The 16,474-nt window shown below is 39.4% G+C and overlaps 1 protein-coding gene and 1 pseudogene across 4 annotated transcripts in view; one reads left to right on the forward strand and one right to left on the reverse strand.

Annotated features, from left to right (window-relative positions):
- Positions 1–16,474, reverse strand: part of ST6GALNAC3 (ST6 N-acetylgalactosaminide alpha-2,6-sialyltransferase 3) — a 532,681-nt gene that overhangs the window by 117,703 nt on the left and 398,504 nt on the right. The window lies entirely within an intron of this gene.
- Positions 1,185–1,285, forward strand: LOC125099361 (uncharacterized; annotated as a pseudogene).

Below are 16,474 nucleotides of genomic sequence, written 5' to 3' on the forward strand. Positions count from 1 at the left end.
AAAGTATATATATATGTAGATATATGTATGTATGTATATATATATATATTTTTTTTTAATCTCATAAATATTTTAAAAATATATTATCTATGATAAAAGCAACTGGCTTCTATGAAAAATAAATGAGCAGAATTCTTGGAAATTAAAAACAGAATTACCATAAACTTAATAAATCGGAATAGTTAAAATTGAATAATGAACTCAAAGATCAAAATAAGGGATTCTCCTACAAAACAGCACAAATGACAAAGGGTTGAAGGGTAAAGAAAAAGCTTGTATAAACTTGTTAGTTTATACAGAACAATAAAATGTTCAAGAATCTCAAAGAAATCTTTGCAATCAAGCCATAATTAATTGGGAACTGTCTCAGCAGATATCAAATTAAAAAAGATAAAAGGACTTGGAAAAAACAAGGAAAAGACTAATTTTATTACATAAACATTTTAAGCTTCTGTACTGAAAAGGCTATGAGGAACAAAATTAAAAGATAACTAAGAGGAGATACCTATAACATGTATAATAAACAACTGTTTACTATTCATTTTACACAGATTTCTTTAAAAAAAAAAGACTAATAAGCCAATAGAAGTTTGAACAAAGGAACATTTATAAGAAAAGAGATACATGTGGCTAAGAAACTTATGCAAAATTCATCAGTCTCACTAGTATGAGAATAAAAATTAAAATAAGAAGACAGTATATTTTGCCCATTCGATTACAAATGTGAAAAACATTACTAGTATTTTTGAAAATGTGGTGAAAAGAGCAACCTCAGATACTATGCAGTCTAAGCCCTTTTGGAAGCAATCTCTCCATGTGTAGCTATCAAAATATAAAATGCACATACTCCCTGACCTAGCAACCTCATTTCTAGGAATCTCTCCTAACAGAAATCTTGCATTTATTTACACAAAAGTCACACATATTCAGTGATAGAAAAAAAAAAAAAAAAGAGGCTTTTGAAAACTGCCAGTTATTGAAATCCAACTTTGATAGTTTAAGCAACAAACAAAATCAAAAAGGAAAAACCATAAACCCATTAAAACAAACAATAAGAGAATGAAGAGAGTGCATATATGTGTGTACATGTATATACATACTTATAGGTGTATGTATATATGTGTATCTATATACAGATTATTTCTAAAACATATTGTTAGATACTATTTAAAAAATAACTCAAGATCGCTTCTCAGCCTTTTGGCTAAGATCAAGTGTAGTATCTGTTCTTATCAGTTTAAAAAATAACTCAAGTGACAGAATAATGCTTACAGAATAATTCCATCTAAGAAGCAGCAGCAGAAAGAACAAACACTAGGAAAGTCAGGGTATGTGCCTGTGTATATATGTGTATAGGTAAGGGGCTAGACTCTTACTAGAGGTGACCTGTGGGAAGCAGTGTGGGTTTGAAGGAGAAATGGAGGCAATCCTTCACATTTTTAAATTCTGTTTTCGGTATTATTCAACTCTTCCCCTTCAAAAGTCATAATATTCAACTGTGATGTTTCCGTGTAAAAACAATAATTTAGAGAAAAAGAAATGATGTTATGTTAGCACAGAGGAAAGAAGAGACTAACACCAGGAAATCATCCCAAATTTGGAACCTGAGGCATGGTCTCTGCCCTTTAGGAGGTTAAGGGAGATAAACAGTACTCAGGCTGCCATGACACATAGCACGTAGGTCTGTAGGAGAAGTAAAAACAAATTGTAGGAGAAGTCAGAAGAGGGCTATTACTTCGAATATGTTATCTAATAATTCATTTTGTTCCACCACTTAATGTAGAGAGGAAAATTCAATTCAATTGAAATCATTTATTCATATCCCTAAACTGAACGGCATATTGATTTTGATATTCATTTTCACTACATTCAAGAGGCCTTCGATGTGGAGCCCTTTCCATTTTTAAGTGTCCTTGAATCACCCACGATTGTAGTGCCACTCTCTGAATGTCAAAAAGGCAGAGCCACATGAAGGGGAGAGATGGCTTCCTGCTCAGTTTAGTAGAATTTAACAAACATTGGCCAAATGGCATTTATATGCCAAGTATTGGCCAAGGGCTTAAGAAGGGAAGATGAGAATTCTATGTCCTTGCTCTAAAGAACCTTCAAATCTACTGGGGCGATCAGAGGCATGAACACTGGAGCTATGTTCAGGGCACAAGGGAGACAAGAGCAGGGATGCTGCACACAGGTGGGGATGGTGGGGACTGGCAAAGAAGTCCTGAGGAGCAGGCCTTTACGGTGAGACTTGAACAACAGCAGGATATACGTGGTGGGGAGGAGGTATGGAGATAGGTCCATGATATGTAACAGTACAACTGCCTGCATTAGCTAGAATCCACTCTTTCTGCATTGTTGACGATAAGAGGGAATAAGGAAAGAGGGGACAGAGGAGAGGTTGAAGAGGTCAGACTCCACAGGGCTTTGAAATGGAGAGTTAAGGAACGTATTTTATTCTGGGCAGGATTTGAAGGGCTTTAAGTTGCAGGGTTAGATTTATTATAGTAAATGGATCACTCTGTGTAGGATAAGAGAAGAGGGCAAAGACACCAGTTCGGAGAAAGGCCCTATGTCCTGAACTAGAGTGGTAGCAATAGGTAGGGGAAGTGGAGATTTGTTTGAGAAACTCCGTCTGGAAAGTCTACTTACCAGACTTGAGTTATGAGGATTAAATGAGTTCATATAAACAAAGGTTTTAGCCCAGCGAGTGACATATAGTCAACACCACACAAACTATTTGGTATTATTATTGCCGGATCCCCCCAGGTTCTCAGTACCCCTTCACACTTTCTGCTCCCACTTCTTGGATCATCCTTTCTTCAGTGCCCCTCTCTCTGGTCCCATGGCTTTTTACTATTCTGATCATGACATATTCTGAGATTATATGTGCTCTCCCTGGCATCTAGATTGTAAGGTCTGGGTCTCATTTGTGTTAATGTCCCTAGCACCCAGCATACTACCTTGCACATGGTCCTCAAGGTATTCTTGGTGAAGGGTAGGAACCAAAACCCACAATACCTTACACAGACTATTTTTAGCTCAAGATCATACCTCCAAATGAAAATAAACTTAGTGTGAACACCCATCCTAAAGTTTCTGTCCAGAGCTTCTGGCATGCTGTGAGTTAAATCATGTCCTACATATTTATGCTGGGATTCTTACTCTGATATGGGAAAATCTATGCTATTCAGGCCTATGATTTCATCAGCTGCAGATGACATATCAGGACGGTCCACCATATTTTTAACTGTGCTCTGGAGAGTCAGGCTTCTCTCTCACAAGGGAAATACACTCTCCACCACTTTCAGGCTGATATTCAAAAGGTTGAGAAAATCCTTTCTTCATTGTAATAGGTAGAAAAATGGCCTTAAAGATGTCTACAATCTAAGCCCCAAAACCTGTGAATATGTTACCTTACATGGCAAAAGGGATTTTGCAATTGTAATTAAATTAAGGATCTTGAGATGGAGAGATTATCCTGGATTATTCAGTCCCAATGCAATTGCAAGGATCTTTATAAAAGAAAAAAAGGGAGACAAGAGAGTTAGGAATTGACTTGTAACTCCAAAACTGCACGAAAATAAATTAGTGTTGTTTTAAGCCACTAAGTCTGTGGTAATTTCTTACATCAGCAATGGGAAACTAATACATTCCCTTTACTCAAATCTCATTGGTACAAACAATTTCCAATTTATTTGTTCCCTTTGATGTAGCTCCAGTATCTCAAGGACTGCCCTTACATTTTAAAGTGTCAGAGTAAGGATGGATCCTCATTTTTTAAAAATGATTCTAACCAAAATATTACTGTAGTGCCATCCCAAACAATCCCAATATTATAAATTTCCATCTATTCTTAATATAAAGGTCAATTTCACCCAAGCCAGTTCTCTGAATTCCTGCAATATTTTTGGAACTATTCATTGAGTGCATATTGGATAGCAACTATTCTCATCGCCCCCCACCTCTTTTCTTCATCTTCTCTTTTGTGTTTACTCTTTTGTTCGCCTGTTTTTTGTTTTTTGTTTTTTTTCTCCCCGCCTAGGCTGCACTCAGTGATAAAAGACAGTTTCTTAGGCCACCAGCATTCAAATAATTTCATGCTATATCAATGACTGAAGAATAACTCTGTTGGTCTTTCCAGAATAAATAATGACATTCCCATTTCTTAATGAGCTTAAAAATGACAAGCTGTTTAAATCTTAGACTCTTACATTAGCAGGACCTCAGACCTTGAAAATTCTGTCCTACTTGGTAAAGTATTTATTCTTAATGCGCATTGTCCTTACTAAGCTGATGCTCCATGCTCACCATCTGGCTTATCCTGCCAATTTCAGTACATTTTTATACGACCAAAACACTTTCTAACTGGTTCTTAAATGAGATGTCTCAGACATCATTTGAAGATTTTCAACTTTTCATTAATGTAAAGATGATACTGTACCCCAAAATCTATTTTAGAGCATAAAATAGGGAGAAAGAAAGGACTCCAGGGTATATTGTTACCTGATACTGTCCTAGAAATCTGGGGTCCAGCTCAGCCCCTGGCTGGTCTCTGCTGTGGAATCCTTCTCCCTCCCTCACTCTCCTTTCTAGGGACTCTTCTGGATGGCTTTCTCAGCAGCACAAGCTCTGGTGGGAGACTTCTGGATGAGACATTTCAGCAATACTAGGGCCCAAGTGACAAACTTCAAACATGATGCAGCCTTCCTAGGTCTTTTTGCAGAGAGTCTAGGGGCTCTTCTATTCACAGACTTTAGTGTTGAAACCATTCTGCCATCACATCTCCATTGCCCTGGGCCAAATCTCCTTAAGGCAAGTTTGCTAGTCAAGATAAAGAAGTGAAAGGAGTTAATAAGCACATGAGAAGATGCTCCACATCATTAGCCATGAGGAAGATCCAAATCAAAACCATAGTGAGATACTACTCCAAATCCATGGGGATGGCAACACTAAAAATGACAGATAATAGCAAGTATTGGTAAGGATGAGGAGAAATTGGAAAGTTGGCTGGAAAGTAAAATTGATACAGCTGCTTTGATAAATGGTCCTAAGGCTTCCTCAAAACTTTATACATAGAGTTCATATATGACCCAACAATTCCACTCTTACGCAAGTACCCAGGAGAAATGAAAACTCATGTTGACACAAAAATTTGTATACGGATGTTCACAGCAGCGTTATTCATAATAACCAAATATAGAGATGCTCCACATGTTTACTGAGCGATGAATGCATGAGTAAACTGTGATACATGCACAGACCCAGCTACAAAGAGGATTGATACTTGCTGTAACACGGACGAATGCTGAAAACATCATGTTAAGTAAAAGAAGCCATTCATAAAGAACCTCAAATTGTATGAGTCCATGTGTATGGAATACCCAAAGTAAGTAAATCCATAGAGGCAGAAGGTGCATTAATGGTTTCCTTGGACTAGTGGGGGCTAGGGGATTGACGGGTGGCAGCTAAGGGGTGTGGTGCTTCATTTGGGGATGATGAAAATATGCTAAAATTGATTATGGTGATGATTGTACAACTCCGAATACGCTAAAGCCACCGACCTGTACGCTGTAAGTGAGCAAATTACCTGGCATGTCAGTTGTATCTTAATGAAGCTGTTTAATAAACAGAAAGAACTGGAATGAATGAGTATTTCCCACCAAGGTATTTCCGGAGCTGTGTCACAGGCTGAGGAACCCACACATCCTCTCTTCCAGCCACCTCTCTCTCCCTCCAGCCCCACCTCCTCTTTACTTGGAATTGACAGGATCGACATCAGCAGCTGTCCCTGAGGGACAACAGCCCTGGAATGCCCGGAATTTTAGGTTTTGTATTGTTTGTCAAATAATGAATCGCAAAGGCAATTTGCTTACTCCTGCCTGCGTCTTCCTAAAACATCCTGCTAGGGCCCAACAGCATGTCATTTTTTCAGTATTTCCAAAAGAACATTCACCTTAAATCTTGGTTTCTGTTCTCGTCCGTGCATGCTGCAAGGCTCCCCTCTTCTGTATCAGCATTCGTATATACCTACTTCTCCTGACTTGTAGTCGTTTGTCCAGGATCTGCCCGCAGGGGCCAACTGCCTTTATGACACAATCCGACTGCTGTCCCCTAATCCAAACCTCTTAGGCCAAATTGTCTGCAGCCTCCTCTTTTTCACCAGCTAAGCCACCTGCCTTGGACCTAAAATCCCGATGATTAGTCTCTCTTTTAGAATAGGACACTGCAGTTCTTGAGTTATAAATGTTCCTTGGAAAGAAAAATGCTTTGGTATAATTCCACATATGTCCTCAATGTCATCAGACACAATAGTTGCTCAATAATGTTCTTAAAGAATGAGCTGGGAAGGTCTATAGGACTGACACAATCAGGGAGGGTTTTGCTATACTGGTAACCTCAGCGCTGGGCAATGAACCTCTGTTTACATGTGTCACTGAAAGAAAGAAAGGGACCATTAAAGGAAAGATGAGGATTTAGTGTAAGGAATCTTTCACTTCATTCACAATTTTCCCGGGATGGACCCAGATTCCTTTTTACTGTGACAAGAGTCTCCATTCTTCACTCCCTCTTAATGTGATGTTAATTCACTACTGTTGAACTTCTGTCATATTTCAGTGGTAGAAGTCGCTGTCCTCTCCCCCTTGGGTTTACATCAGCTAATAAAGATTTGCAAGGGCCCCGAGACTCAACCGGGTGCAGGGTACTACATAACGTAAGCAGAAGACCGCCCAGCTCTCGCGGCTCCATTTCCAAGGACTCCGCAACACTCTGGAGTTTATTAGCATATGATGTGTCAAATAAAACCCATGTTTCATACACAGCGCATTATTAAATAATGATTATGTCTCAAGGTAGGAGCCGAACATATTTCATTTTTCCCTCTGCTGTTAAATAAGGAGGTTGCCCTCAGCAGCAACTGACAAGTACAAACAGTCAAATCAACACTGTGCCTGGCACTGAAATTAAGTGGCGCGGCTTCTTCCCCTGCACGTGCAGAGCCCCATGTCCGTCTTAAAATTATTTCTGATGGTTAAGATTAGCAAAGGTGCAAGATTCATGACAGCGAAGCCTTGGGCCCTCCATCCTGAGCTCTCCTTTCAGTGCTTTTAACATCCGATACTATATTCCAAGCAATGCCCAGCCAGGGGGATTAGCCCGACTTCTCCAGGGACGTGCAGGTGATTCTCCACCTAAATTTATGGAAGTCCTTGCCTCTTTGGAAATACGATTCTCAGATTAGACTGGCTGAGTCTCACCGATTTGGGGCCCAGTCTAGCTGTCAGAGTTGGGATCTATTAATAAAGTGAAGAACAACCACCGCCCGTGGTGTCAACAGTTGATGAGGAAGGGACAAGTGCTAGTTTGATTACATGTCCAAATGTTATCTGACCTATTACCCTCAGTTTTTCAATGAAGTTTCAGCTGCCCATTTCTTGACTATATGCTCATTAGCACAACACTACTGAAAAATAATGCTTCTACTAGGTACCAGGAAATACTTGGCCGCATTTTGGGATAGAGAATTCTTTTCTGTTTCGTACAACTGAGCTATGAAGAACACACACTTCCTCACTGGCTGTGTTTGAGTTTCCTATGTAGGTTACAGGATAGGAGGGAAGGTCGAGAGGCTTCTAAGCCCTCTGTTCTTGAAGAAGGGCCACTATAAAGTAAGCTAGAGAAGAAAGGCAGCGGGGGTGATCCTACTAAAAATGCTTCCCACATCAGAACATCTCTCTATAGTCAAAAGTCTTTTTAAAATCACTGAATACTTGTATCAATACTAATAGGTAGTATGACTTAATACCTTAGAGAAGTTCAAAGAGCAAATAATATAACTCCAGGAATCGTAAAATCTCAGAGTATCATAATCTGCTATGCCAATGAAACACAAATTATGTTAGGTTCTTTCCAATGTAAGACTCCAGACAGTGAAAGGGCAAAATAGCCTCTATCATATGCATCTAAATGGTCTTCCAGCATCCATTATTGTGTTTTCTATGCTCTGCGAATATTTCATCTGCATTTACATTTCTTTCTTTTTTCTTGATAAGATCAGAATCTTTATTTTATGACCTATTGCATTTACATTTCAGTACGCTTTTAAATATAGCTTACTTTCATGTAGTTATGAATGCATAACTATTCATACTAAATATGGTGAAGCCACATTGAATATTCATTCATTACTCAAGATATTTATTCAATACTGTAGCAGGTTGAATTGTGGCCCCCTAAAAAATGCCCACCTGGAACTTCAGAATGGGACCTTATGAAATAAGGGTCTTTTGCAGATGTAATTAAAGCACCCTGGATGGCTTTACCCTTGAAAAATTCTGCTTTGTGACACTGTTTTGGTGGGCCTCTGATTCTTTCTGCCTCCCTTCCTTGAATTCTTTCACTGGCTTTATTTATGTTAGTGTATAGAGCTTAAAGCATACTTAGCTTTTACGTTCTGTTACGTGTTATTGGATCTACAATTATAATTTAAACTGTATCTACACTGAGACACTATTTCAAATGTTTTAGTTGCATGTGTATTTTCCACATATCCCTATATATTCAGTCATACGTATTAAGAATATTATGATATTGTTTACTCACCCTATTTTTCATATATTAACTTTTGTCTTCTTGCGTTATGGTGGGAAGAACACAAGTTTGTCATAAAACAAACTTGGAGATCTTGTGGTCTTAGGCAAGTTTTCTAATCACCCCTCTCCTCAGTTTCTTCTGCCGAATGATGTTATGGGCTAAACTGTGCCCTCCTAAATTTCATATGGTGAAGTGACTCAGTCGGTTAGGTGTTTGTCTTCGGTTTAGGTCATAATCCCTGGGTCAGGCTCTGCAGAGCGGTGAGTCTGCTTTTTCTTTCCCCCTGCCCCTTCCTCTGCTCTTCTCTCTTACTCTCTCTCTCAAATAAATAAAATCTTTAAAAAATAATACTTAACCTCAATCAGTATTTTGAGAGGATTAAAGAATGTGCAGACATTGTTGGTCATTTCCCTGAAGACCATGGTCATTTCCCTGAAGACCATGGTTATTGTCCTCTCTGGTAATAGAGCTCTGATTTTTCCTTAGGTGTCAGGGAGAGATCCCTTGCTCTCAAATATGTAGATGCAGTCCTTGGGGTAGGGTGAACCTGTGACACAGCCATGGCCAATGAGATGTGATGGGAGACTGCTGGGGGTTCTGAGCAAAGTATCTTTCCCTAAAAAAAAGAGCCACAGGTGGAGAAACATTGCACCATGTCCCCCTTTGGCTCAAGGTCTGGAAGTGGGTTGTGGGACGATGTGATGCTTGACCCTGCCACATCTGGCTGAGACTGTGGGAACCTTGAGGAAGCAAAAGCATCATGGAGATGCTGAACAGATCAGAAGCTCTGATTGCACTGATTGGCTCAATCAATTCCAGTGACTGCCAATATCTAGACTGCTTGTTATATGAGAAAAAGAAATTTGTACTTTTTAGGCACTCTTAGCCAGGAATTCTCATATAGAATGAAACCAATAAGGCTCCCATCTCCTAGCATGCACTCATTAAACACTGATGCCCTTTTCTTTTCACTCTCATGTCGAAGCTTCTGTAACTTTGTGCCTGTCTTCCTGTTGAAGCTTACTTGTTTAGGCTGTCTTGATATCCCACTTCTCTATCTTTGGTTTCATTAATTTGAAAAAAAAAAAAAAAAACAACCCTGCATTTAACTTGTTCATCAAGCATGTTTTGTTCTTTTCATTTCCTTTACTCATCTCATAAAATTTGCTTCCTCCAGTCAATTTTCCCCAAACTGACCTCCTTTCCTGCTGTTTCAGCACCCGAAAAAACTCAGAATGGTTTTTGTGTGACTTGGAGTCTAATCTCCTGGGATAAGGACCATGCCTTTTGAATGAATCATTTGTCTTGCAGAGCATCGTGCATGTGTTTGGGGATTTACAAGTTACATATAGATGTAACTTGTAACTTGGCAAGTGCCTACGGTGGAGGATGGATGGGAAACAGGCTAGAGTCATTGAACAGGCTCTGGCCTTTTCCACCAGGAGGTCAGTGATTAAATCTGGCTCAAGGTAATAGCAAGCAAAATTCCAAATAAGAAACAGCTTGAAGGAGGGAGGCAGAAGGGAGAGAGGAAAAGGAAAGGAACACATTTTAAATTAATTTTCACTTAACACGTTACTGCCAATACTGGAACAACAGTAAAAGAGGAAAATATATGTCTTCCTCCTCCTCTTGGGGACTTCTCCCAACACCCTAGGAGTAATCACTATGTATTACTACAGAAAACGTGTACAAATATGTGGTCATATACGATTACATATATGTTTACTGGTGTCGCCTTTTCCTTTTGTGCACCTGGGTTCACTGTAAATACGACTCTACAACCATTCTTTTACTCCAAAATGTATCTTGGATATTTTCTCACATCTTTATATATATATATATTCCATAAATGCTTGAGTAAAAGCTGCAGCTATTGTCCCCAAATTATCCTTCAGGAAAAAAAAAAAAAAAGGATAATTATCTGTGGGTTCTTGCAAAGTCTCTCAAATGATGAGAGGTTTTCCTTATTGCTTAACTTGAACAGAAGATTGGTGTTTGGAAAAGATGCGTTAGCCTGAAAGAAACAGTCAACCAGCCCTTCCAGATGCTTACTGACGTTATCTATTGGGATCCATTTAAAGAGGGCAAAGAAATTTATCACAGGTTAGTCTTCAATACTGGGGGTAAGAACTCAAAATTTCAAGCTTGAGATTCTAAATGGGCCGTTCAGAGATCATTTAATAAGCAACAGAATAAGCAACTATTTTGTGAAAACCTACATATACCCCCTACAGGATGAGTGATACAAAACAATTCTCCTCACGTTCTATGACTGGGACTTGTGGTTTAGGATAAGATTTCTACTGGAACATCATCTGTGGGCCAACAAATGCTGCTTCTCAAGTAACAGATGGAAATAAGTCAAATGTACACTGGAAGAATATGTGTTAGATGACTCAGAAAAGAGCTCCCATTTGTTAAAGATGCGTGTGAAACATTTGAATAATACTGATTCTAGAAATGCAGAAAGTAGCAATATTTCCAAAGTAATATGTTATATGATATGTGATCTTCAATGTGAATGTGCAGCTAGATTAATAAATGTAAACAGACACTTAATAATTTCATTTGTAATTCTACAAACACGTACGTTTTAAGTTGGCCGGTGTTTAAAAACTAAAATCTTCACACTGGGGAATACAGAATGCCTTGTAGTCTAGAAGACTTCTTGAAAGTGTGATGGAAGATCTAGTGTTAAGGGCTGCCTAGTACTCCATAACAGAGAGGCACCATGGTTTACTCTGCTACTACTGACAGCCATTCATACTTTATGTTCTGTAATTACAAACAATATTGCCTCAGATTAATTATTTCTTCAGACATATCTTCATGCACTCTTGCAAGTATGTCTACAGAATAAATTCCGCCAAGTGTAATTTCTGGGTGAATTTATATTATAGCTCAATAGAATTTGCTATTCCTTCTTTATTTTCTCCCTTGTTTGCTAAGAGGGAGTTTCTATTGAGTTGAACTATAAGTGATGGTCAAAATAAGCGAGGGGGATGTTATATTATCTTACATATTTTCACTCTGAAGTCCCAAGGCTCCTTGCCCTCTGCTGACGCCCAGGACACAAGAGGACCCCACCAAAGGAGGACTAATAGAATCGAGAATCTGGAGGCTGCAAATCTGGGGGGAAACTAGAAAGATAAAAAGACCATCTGGGAAGGAAAAGAACCATGAGAAGAGGAGGTGAGAGAGGTCATAGCAAAGGAGCTCAGAGAAGAGGTTTCCTGATATTTTTCTACACTGGACCCTATAGTCTAATAAGTGACCCAATGGGTAGATCAAACACATCTTCTGGGCTCTCCGTATACTTTATTTCTGGTAATGGGATTCTATTTTTACACCCTACCAGATATTATGAGCATTACTAAGAGGTTAAATAAACATTGTCAAATTGCCCTTCAGAAAAGCTGTTTCAAATTATACTCCCACCAAGGGTTTTCTCCCATATCCTATAACAATGTTTCATGTCATCAAACTTTTAAATTGTCAGTCAAAAATGATCTTAGTGGTATTTCTCTAATTACATAAAAATTAAAGCATCTTTTTGCAGTCATTGACCAATTATTTATCTTCCCTGCCTATTTTTTGTTGTTGTTTATAGTTTTCTTATTGATATGTAAGGATTTACTGTTTATTAAAGAAAATAACCTTTTGTCAAGCAGGGCAAATTACTCCCCCACTTATTATTTATCTTCTTGTGTTGTTTGATTAATTAATATTGCTATATGGAAGATTTGTATTTTTATGTAATCAAATTTATCACTTGCTTTTCTCATGTCTTCTGTTGTGCAGTGTTGTTATTTTTAAGGCCAGTTGATTAACGTGTCTAAACACAGAAAAGCAGTCAGAGTCTCAATCTAGCCACTTACCAGCCAAGTGACCTTGACAAGCCACTTCAGTAAGTTTTCTCCTCTACAGAGAGGAGACTGTATCTTCTGCCTTCCTCAATTTTTCTCTGCTGTCTTGATAATTGAATGAAGCTATGCTTATCAAAGGCTCTTGACCCTACCCAGTCTACACAAATGGTAGAGTAGTTTATATCTGTAAATGTGGGATAAAATTTGAAGTATGTTTAGAAGTTGGATTTCTCAAAAATAAAACCTTGATTTAGTAAAAAGTAATTTTTTACTTTAGTAAAAATTTAGTAAAATTTTTTTACTAAAAATTTTTTTACTAAATTTACTTTAGTAAGAAGTAATTTAGTAAAAAGCAAATTTGTCAGACCACCTTTAAACTTCAAGCAAGGCTAAGAAAGAGCTTCACTTCTTTCTTCTATTGGTCAAGATTCCCCCTAAACATCCCCAGACACTGTAAACTACCATGTCATCTTAATGACCTCACATTCAGAAAGTTCTTCCATGTGCCTTGTCAGTAATAGAGACTAGTGGTGGAAAAAACAAAACAAAAATGAAACCCTAATTACTCATCCTCTCTAGGGGTTCTAGACAATTGAGGACAGAGAGAACCAGCCAACATAATAGAGCATCAGCTTTGCTGATGGAAAGAAATCAATGGCTAATGTGGAAGGACCTCCTACTATCTTGTTGGGATCACATGCTTCTGATTGGCACCAGGTGCAAACAGAAATGCAGAGATGAAGAGTCACAGGGCCAAGGCCCTCAGAGCAGGACAGACTAGGGTACCAGTAACAAGAGAGAGAGAGCTCAGCCATAGGATGGCCTGAGTGGGTTTGTGTTGTGGTCCTGCCCTTGACCAACATGGTCAAAGATGCTCAGGCTCTCTATATTCTCCTCTGTTAGATGAGGCCTTCCCTTGGGAAGAGTGAGGGTATTGAGAGAGAGCAAGGAAGTGCCATTCTCTTCAATACTGCAAATGCAAGGGTGCTGAATGGAACTCCCCTGTTCTCTATTGGAAGCGTATAATGGAGAGAAATAGGTGTATATTTGTCTCCTAATTTATAGTTTTGATGCGGACTCCCTTGGCTTTCAATCTACCGATGCTAACTGGGCATCCTTAGGCAAGTTACATAAACTATCTGAGCCCTAGTTGTCCTCTCTCCAAAATGGGACATGAATACCTACCTGTCAGGGTATGCGAGAGAATTAAAGAGACAGTATATGTAAGGCAATTAGTAGAGTAATTGGAGCAGGATATGAACTCAAGGGATGTTGGTTTTCTTTCCATGTCCTCCTAAACCTTTCTAAAGGACCACACTTATTTTTGCTCTTTCACCTCAGTGAAAGCAAACAGTTCTGTCAGCCTTCCGTCCATGCGCAGTTAGGCTTCATGCTTTCGAAACTAAACAATACCATGTTTTTGATCCTCTTCCACATGTGCCCAGTTTCCAGCCCGGGACTATACCTTCGATCTCTTCAGAAACCCTCCTTGAATCCTCTTCATGGCTCTCCCTCTGTGGGACAACAGACTGGGAAAGGGGTCCACTCCCCACACCGAGAAGATCCAATAGGCCCAGGTACAATTGACTGTCTTCCCCTGGCTCCCCCACAGCTGCCCACAGTTACACCATTCTCCTGGCCAGGAACTCAGGTGGTGTCAGTGACTCCTCAGTTCCTGCCATTCCAGACCCTGGACCTCCCCCTTCCTCAGAGGATCCTGAATTAGGGTTTTTAATACTCATGACTAAGTCCCTCGAAGGAAACAGACCAGCTGGCACATTGGCAAAGTTCCAAATTATAATCATTAAAAATGAATCCCCCTAAATGAAATTAAAAGAATGAATCCCAGACTTTTCAGTTTCTTCACAGCAAACAGCAGAATGGCTTCAGCACTGGACAAAGCTCCCACCCGCGGCCCCTGAGCAGTCAGCCTTAGAGGGCAGTGACTTTGGGATGCAGACATATGGAGAGGTCATTTGTTTCTCATTTACCCAACAGATAAGAATATGGAAATAGTCTCAGTCCATTTGTTTGATGGGCCTCCTAAGCCAGTAATAAACAAATCAATACAATTAGTTTTGGCTCATCATCATTATGGAACCTTCACTGCTGGGACACAATTTAAGTATACCTCTTGCTCCGCAGGAAAGGAAACCTGTCAAGATGGGGGGCTTCTCTTGGGGTTGTAGCAAAATGGCAGTGGGAAGGGAGGCTCAGAGGCAGCGTCTGCATGACTCCGTGAGAACACTGTGCATATGCATGGCATAGCAAGGGTCTCTCCAGGACGGTTCTAAGTGCTCCTGCTGCAAGTTCTTGGGAATTCATTCAAGCCAATCAGCATTCCATGTGGAGCTCAGATATATAACAATACTAACACACTGAAGCAACGAGTAAAGATTAAAATGACAATGTCTAATCCAGAACTGAAACCAAACCAGGAGCCAGAATGCCTGGTCTGGCTCCTCTCTGCCCCTCTGTGATAGTGACAGAGGTCCAGAACCACCTTCTGCCTCTGCTTTGCCAGTGAAGTCTCTGGCACACTATGATGAACAAGCAGCTCTAACATTCTGTAAATGAGACCTGGAAACTTTGCATGGTGCACAGTGAGCTCTCTTTGGGCTGTGGTCAGTGTCCAGTGGACCCACAGTTTTAAAGAGCGCCTGCCTACAGTTCAGGTGGGTTGTTTTACAAGATCACAGAGGAATCCCTTCACATGGCTTCACTTTCTTCCCTCACCTCTGAGCAGATCTTCTCTATAAACCAAATCTAAAGAGATCATTGTCCAGTTGGAGTTACTGCAGTAAATTTGATTTGGAAGCAATCTCAATCAATGATGTAGCCAACACCCCAAGTTTCAAATTAGGTAAACAAAGGCCCAGAGCAGTTAGCTGGTTTTCTGAGGTTACCCAGCTTGATGAGGACAACTGGCGCTTGAGTCTAAAACTAGTCGGAAGTTTCCCTCTGCTATATTGGCCTAACAAGCCCACATTTCCAAAGCTCTCTGGTAAGAAAGACTCCCTCATAACAAAACATTTGAAAATTTAATTTGCTGTTTCCACTTGTGTTTTCCCCCTGGGCTCCACAGAACATCATCAATGAAGAAAAATGATTTTTCCGAGGTTATGCAGCTTCTAATTTATAGGAGCCAGTAATCAATTAAATATTTATTTTGGAGTTGATTTTGTATCTCTTTCATTTTCAAAGTAAAGTGACATACATATTGATTTTAGGATCTATATTTAAACATATGGAAGTGTTCTATAAGTGGATATTATAACTTGGAAGAGATACCTAGGAGAGCCTCCTGACCTTTCTCAGACTGTGAGGTAAATGGGAAATAACTTTTTTTTTAATTAAGCCATTAAAATTTAGGGACTGATTATTATAGTACTTAGCAATACTTTCTCTGACTAACACAAGAACCTTGTCACGCCAGTGTTTGGGATTACAAAGGTAGCCAATGCTGACCTTCCAACCATAACAAGAAAAGTTTCCCTTAAGCATCTGACTACCCAAATGCAACAATATTATGACAAGTATACTGTTATGTTCAGTAATCTTCTCTAATAATAGTAAACTAACTCTACATTATATTATTTAATAATAGTAAAAAGTTCTGTTAAATAAGTACCATAGTATGTACTCTGGATGGTTAATTTTATGGGTCAACCTGAGTAGGACACAAGGTGCCTTGACATTTGGTCAAACGTTATTCTGTGTCTATGAGGGTTTCTGGAAGAGATTAACATCTGGATCAACAGACCGAGTAAAGCAGATTACCCTCCTTAATTTGAGTGGGCCCCATGCAGTCAGCTGAAGGTTTGAATAGGAAAAAGAAGAAAAAAAGAGTCATCTCTCCATGAGGGCACTCTTCCTGCCAGGTCGCTTTAAGCTGGGACTCTTTTTTCCCCACTACTGGATCCAGTATCTTGAGTCTGAAGTCTACAAGCCTTTGGTTTCAACTAAAACTAGACCATCAGCTCTTGGGTCTCCAGTTGGACACCTACAGGTCT

The sequence above is a fragment of the Lutra lutra genome, chromosome 4, assembly GCF_902655055.1.
Source record: "Lutra lutra chromosome 4, mLutLut1.2, whole genome shotgun sequence".
NCBI lineage: Eukaryota > Metazoa > Chordata > Mammalia > Carnivora > Mustelidae > Lutra > Lutra lutra.